Source organism: Cryptomeria japonica, chromosome 2, assembly GCF_030272615.1.
Source record: "Cryptomeria japonica chromosome 2, Sugi_1.0, whole genome shotgun sequence".
NCBI classification, from domain to species: Eukaryota; Viridiplantae; Streptophyta; class Pinopsida; order Cupressales; family Cupressaceae; genus Cryptomeria; species Cryptomeria japonica.
The window spans coordinates 405,861,495-405,867,988 of NC_081406.1; positions in this window are offsets into that span (position 1 = coordinate 405,861,495).

A 6,494-nucleotide genomic window follows, 5' to 3' on the forward strand; every position below is an offset into this window, starting at 1 on the left:
TTAATGTTTGTGGCTTCTAAATCAAAACTTGCATTTTCAAGCTAGTGTTACCTCCAAACACACATTTTGATGCTTCAAAACTTACTTTGGGATGCACAAGCTTGAAAATGATGATTTGGGAGTACGATAAGTTTTATAATCAAGATTTCATGTTCATGGCTTCTGAATAAACACTCGCATTTTCAAGCTTGTGTTACCTCCAAACACATTTTTTGACAATTCCAACCTTGTGTTTAGGAAGCACAAGCTTGAAAATGATGATGTAGGAATACCATAAGTTTTATAAACGCGCTTTCATGTTTGTGGCTTTGAAATCAAAACTTCCATTTACAAGCTTGTTGTGTCTCCAAACACCCATTTTGATGCTTCAAAACTTTTAGTTAAGAAGGACAAACTTCAAAATGATGATTTGGGAGTATGATAAATTTCGTAATCGAGATTTCATACTCGTGGCTTCATAATCATAAGTTGCATTTTCAAGCTTGTTGTGTCTCGAAACACTCATTTTGATGCTATAAAACTTGTGTTTAGAAAGGACAAGCTCCAAAATGATGATTTGGGAGTACGATAAGTTTCACAGACATGCTTTCATGCTCGTGGCTTTGGAATCAGAATGTGCATTTTCAATCTTGTTGTACCTCGAAACACACATTTTGATGCTTCAAAACTTGTGTTTAGGAAGCACAAGCTTCAAAATGATGATTTAGGAGTATGATATGTTTCATAATCACGCTTTCATGTTTGTGAGTCCGAAATCAGAATTTGCATTTTCAAGCTTGCATTACATCAAAGCATACTGTTTGATGCTTCAAAACTTGCATTTAGGAAGCACATGGTTGAAAATAATGATCTGTGAGTACGATATGTTTCATAATTGGGCTTTCATGTTCATGTTTTTAAAATCAGAACATGCATTTTCAAGCCTGTGTTACCTCCAAACACACATTTTTGTGCTTCAAAATGTTCATTTAGGACACAATCTTGAAAATGATGATTTAGGAATAGGATAAGTTTCATAATCGTGCTTTCATGTTCATGGCTTCGGAATCAGAACTTTCATTTTCAACCTTTTGTTTCCTCCAAACACACATTTTGATGCTTCAATACTTTATTTTAGAAAGCACAAGCTTGAAAATGATGATTTTGGAGTATGGTAAGTTTCATAATTGCACCTCAATGTTCATGGCTTTCTAAAAAAAACTTGCATTTTCACAGTTGTTGTGCCACCAAACACACATTTTTGTGCTTCAAAACTTGCGTTTAGGGAGCACAACGTTGAAAACAAGTATTTGGTAGTATGGTAAGTTCCATAATCATGTTTTAATGTTCATGGCTTCAGAATCAAAACTTGCATTTTAAAGTTTGTGCTACTTACAAATACACATTTTGATGCTTCAGAATCAAAACTTGCATTTTAAAGTTTATACTTAGTTGAGGTGGTTGTTGGCATGTTTAGTTGTGATTGTCATTGATGGATACACACTTATTTTATTTATGAGTTATTCTCCACCGGTAATATGTGTTGTATTGTTCACACCGGTATTATATGACATCATATGTATAGTATTTATTTGTAGAAGACTATTGGTGTTTTGCAGAAGGAGCTTACCTATCAAGGCATGACTGAAGACCTCAAGTGGTATGAAGACCTCAAGTAGAATGAGGTCCCCTAGTGGTAGTTAATCTTTTTTATCAAAACATTATGTTCCAATTTACCGGTCTTTCTTTGTTAACCGGTAATTGGTATACTATGTTAAACTGGTAGAATTGTATAGTGTGATGAGTTATCATCCACTGACACTTTGGCAGTGTTTCTATGTCATGTTACCAAATGTGTCTAGATGTTTTGAACCTAGGAAATTGTAATCCAATCTCATTGGACTGACATGAAATTAGCTTCCTATTTAAGGACATCATGTCTAGGGTTTTAACAAGTGTGTATGTGTGTTGAAGAGTGAAGTTGTTATAGAAGCATCGTGTGATAGAGATTGAACATTCAAAGGATAGAAGACTAAATTAATGTTGCAATGCATTAATAGAGAGTATTTAAGGATATAATCAAGCATTTTGTGCTACTTTCTAGATCATTGACTTGTTGATTACTACTCTCTTCAACAAGCCTGAAACCCTTAACTGGGTAGGCCCAGTCAAGCCTATTGTAAATTCTCTAACAAGGTGGTTCACAGTTGTGGATATGAAATCCTGTAGTCTTTAACATGACTTATCTCCTAACAGAGATTTGGATTCCTAATAGGATCTATTCTGGTGAAGAACATTGTAAGGCCTTAACCAGTCTGACCTTAACTGGTCTCATTACTATTCTGCAGATAGTTGACTTGTGAGTTTTACTCACCGTGGTTTTTCCTATTTTGGTTTCTATGTAAAAAGATCTTGTGTTATGGTGATTGTGCTTCTATGGGTGAATTCTTTATTTGCTATTTGGTTTATGTGTGTTTTAACCAGTTTGTTGTTTAAACTACTATAGCGGTCTGCAATAAAATTGCTTAAGAGTTTGGTTAAGTTTTTGGGCATACTAATTCAACCCCCCCTCTTAGTATTCATCAATTGGTATCAGAGCTAACCTTTCTCTAAGTCTAACCACTTGAAAGGAGATATGGGGGAATACAGCATGAGGGAACTCACTCACCATTTGGCTGAATTTGAGAGAGCCTATGATGAACTTAAGATCAAGTATAAAGCCTCTTTAGCCAAAAGAAGAGAGCTTGCTGAGCAAATGATGGAAATTACTGACAACATCTCTTCTGATGAAGCAAACGTGGATGCCCTAGTCCAAGAAGTGGAGAAACTGAATGAGTCCAAAACTAACTTAAGGAGGGAGCTAGAAGGACTGACTATCAGAATGAGTCAGGAGCTGGAAAATAGAAGAAAAGCTGAAGATCTAGTGAAGGATAAGGAGTGTGAGATCTTTAAGTTAAACCAAGAAATTGGTACCATTATCGCTTATTTGCAAGAGGGTAAGGAAGAGAAAGAAGAAATGCAAGAAGAAATCAATGCATCCATTTCTCAGAATGAAACCCTAATCAAGACCAATGAAGCTCTTTCCAAGGATCTTGCTGAGACAAAGGAGATACTTGCAAAGTTCAACCAGTGTTGCAAAGTTGGACCGAAAGCTAGAATCAATGAAGCCATCAAAGGATACCTCTGGACTTGGTTTCTCTACATATGAGGATGGTGAAACCTCTTGAACTAAGACTGATGCACCAAAGGAGCAATCGACACCTAAGATCAATTGAAGAAAAGGTAAGCCAAAGTTCAAACATGTATGCTTTAACTGCCATAAGGAAGGACATACTGCCAATGTGTGTAGGAGTAAGACTTACAATAATTTTCCTTACATGCAAAACAATGTGTACAACCACAATGTTAGAACTGGTAGATTTAATGGTCATTGTTATGCATGCAACAACTTTGGGCATAGATCTTTTGAGTGCAGATCAGCTATGAACAGCCCTAGAAGTTATGCACCAAGATCTAAAGGAGTTGTCCCGGAACCTCCTATGAACAGAAAACCAAACCGGTACAGAACCTATGACCACTGGTCAAATGGTTATGGAGGGGAAAACAGTTGGAGAGCAATCTGTTTGATCTGTCATGGTAGCGGTCACACTGCTGCAACATGTAGGAGGAAGAATGGAAATTTGAACACCGGACCATGGAGAGCACCTTGTATGGTATGCTATCATTGTCACAAACCGGGACATATTTCTAGAACATGCAGACTGAAAAAGAATCCACTGGAAGACAGACCGGTTGACCCTGAAGGTAAAATGAAGGTCGATGTTGAAACCACATGGGCTGATATGAACAAAACTTGGAAGAAGAAGTCTGAGATATGCGACAAGATGTACTTGTTTCTACACCTAGTGTGGAGACCTTTGAACCGACAAATTAAGCTTTGAAAAGCTTAAAAGGGAACATATCGGTAACAATGTTTCGGACCCTTGGTGTATATCGGTAAAGTGTTTTTATTGGTATCGGTTACCTGTCAACCGACAGAATAAATGAAGTGGTAAAGTTAGGGTTTGTACCTTATCGATGATACATTTATTATGGTAGGTAGGAGCATGTTTAAAAGTGACTCTTGTCGTCATTTTTACCTACCTATTTTTCAAACAAGAATTTTTCTATCTTGAGCAAGAGCGATTCATCTTGCATTCGAAAGAATCCAGAAAGTAATCCTGCACAAGATTTTGTAGCTATTTCAAGCTATCAGTGTGGAAGTCAGATTGGTAAAGTAAGCTCTTGGAGAAGTGTGTTGTGCTTGACATTGGTGAACCCTAGTTCAGAGTGAAAAGGTATTTTTCGTCGAATCACTCTCATCATTTGAAACTATTTAGACATGGCTTCTGCATCCAAAGCCTCTTCTAGCTCTTTCGCACTTGAGGAGTCATCCAAATCCCTTAGGAAGAAGGTGAAATATAATGCCCCATCTCAAATTCCCACCGGAGTCATTGTCGAATGGGATGTTTCTAGTTATATTGATTGCAGACTGGAAGACCTAGGGTCTCTAGTGATTCACTCCTAGTTAAGTTTGTTCTGTGGGAAAGCCAAGATGATTAAACCAGAATATAGTGTGATCGAGAAGAATAAATTTCATAATGTAGTGTATTTTCTTGAAGAATTCATAGATGATCACATAAGAATCATTCTCAGCAGGGTTCATGGTGACAAAATGTATCTTGAATGAACTCATGATATCACACTTGAGGTAATCTATGTCGTGACCGGTTTCTATAATTTTGGAGAAATCCCTGTTCTTTGCAAGGTCACAAAAACCAAAGTGACAGAGCTCATCGGTTCTGTGAGAGACAAGAGGGCAATGACTATTAATACCATTAGAGAAGATTTGGTGAAGTATGCATGCATGGTAATCGGGTATAGAGTATTCTATGCTAGCAGAATGAACTCTATTCCTACAGCTGCAGTGCATGTCGCTTATCAGATGATCAAGGAGAATGCAGAGTACGACTTGTGTACCTAATGTAAAAACAACTCATGGAGAATCTGAAGTCCATCAAAGAGGACAAGTCTCTGAGGTTCAAATTCGGTCAACTGCTTGTCAGTTTGTTTTTCTATTTTCAAGGGTATTTTCCAGGAGTCAGTAATGTTCAATGGTCAAGTGACCTACCAGTCAAGAGACAAATAAGGAGAGTCTACAAGCAGTAGGATCTACTTACCTAGAGACTCTGAACAGGTATTTTGATGAGTTCAAATTAAAGATGAACCAGAGAACAAGAATATCTGGTGATCTGGTTAAGAAGTATGAAGATGGTATCTATTTCACAATCAAAGTGGATCATTGCATAATGGAAGCAGTTGAGCCCAGACAAGATGAACCTGAGCCTATGGGCTATAAAGTGGTGAATGATATACTTACTGGGTATGCCTCTACCCTACTTGCTTCACCACTAGATCCAAAGAAGAAAAGGAATGGTACTTAGAGAGGATCAAACCTACTGAAGTACCAAAGCAGAAGAAGAGGAAAGTTGTACCATCAGCATTAGCACCGGTTACATCTGCTGCCAGTCCTAAAGTGACCAAGAGGTCACCAGCCAAGAAGAAACCAAAGGCTATTCTGCCAAAGGTATTTGAAAGGAAGAGAAAAACCAAGAATAACACACCGGATTTAGAAGACATTGAACTAGAGGTAGAAAAGAAGAAGACAAGGCAACCAAGTAACAAGATGAAGACAACCAGTAATGTACCTGCAACCTCTGCACCGGTAAATATACATGTTGCTTCTTACTAGCCTATGACACATTTTCAAAGGATTATGAAGAATATTAGAAGGAAAATGCTTGATGATCTAAAATATTATTTTGATGAACTTAGCGATATTGAAAAGGAAGAGGTAGAGCTAGAGGTCATTAAATATTTGTGTGATAAAGATCGATCACCAACTGATATTAAGTTTGTTGTTCCTAATTCTTTGTATAATTATTTAGATAATAAATGACACATTGTCATTGAAAAGGAGCAAGAAATTAGGGAAGAATTTTTTGCCCAATATTTTCCTAATGCTTCTAATTCAGAATTGTTTCAGATTATTAATCGGTACAAAGGCATCTTTTTCATGCGAAGAAGAAGACTTTAGTTACTCGAAGGCAAAACCTCTGAAGTGGAAAAAGACACCCATCTGCAGGCTAAAGCAGCTGTCAAGATGCAGAAGGTATCCAAAGAAAATCGGCAGCTGAGCAAGAGCCTGACCTATCTACATCTAAACCGGATGAAACCTTCAATAATCAGGGTGAAAGAATAGTCGAGCAGAATGACCCTATTGATGTGGATGCACTAGATGCTGAAGGTACTCAACCAGAGGAAGCAGATAAGGAGAAAATGGAGAAAGAAAAAGCAGAGAAAGAGAAACAAGAAAAAGAGAAAGCCGAGAAGGAAAAGGCAAATAAGGAGAAAGCCGAAGAGAAGAGAGCGGAAAAAGAAAAGGCTGAGAAAGTGACAAAAGAGAAAGCTGACAA